This window comes from Colobus angolensis, unplaced genomic scaffold (genome assembly GCF_000951035.1).
Source record: "Colobus angolensis palliatus isolate OR3802 unplaced genomic scaffold, Cang.pa_1.0 Scaffold748, whole genome shotgun sequence".
Classification (NCBI taxonomy): Eukaryota; Metazoa; Chordata; class Mammalia; order Primates; family Cercopithecidae; genus Colobus; species Colobus angolensis.
In genome coordinates, this window is record NW_012121243.1 from 247,218 (window position 1) to 247,668 (window position 451).

A 451-nucleotide genomic window follows, 5' to 3' on the forward strand; every position below is an offset into this window, starting at 1 on the left:
AGACTAATAAAGAAGAAAAGAGAGAAGAATCAAATAGATGCAATAAAAAAATGATAAAGGGGATATCATCACTGACCCCACAGAAATACAAACTAACATCAGAGAATACTATAAACACTTCTATGCAAATAAACTAGAAAACCTAGAAGAAATGGATAAATTCTTGGACACATACACTCTCCCAAGACTAAACCAGGAAGAAGTTGAATCCTTGAATAGACCAATAACAGGCTCTGAAATTGAGGCAATAATTGTCTGCCAACCAAAAAAACTCCAGGACTAGATGGATTCATAGCCAAATTCTACCAGAGGCACAAGGAGGAGATGGTACCATTCCTTCTGAAACTATTCCAATCAATGGAAAAAGACATCCTTCCCATCCCTAACTCATTTTATGAGGCCAACACCATCCTGATACCAAAGCCTGGCAGAGACACAACAAAAAAAAGAG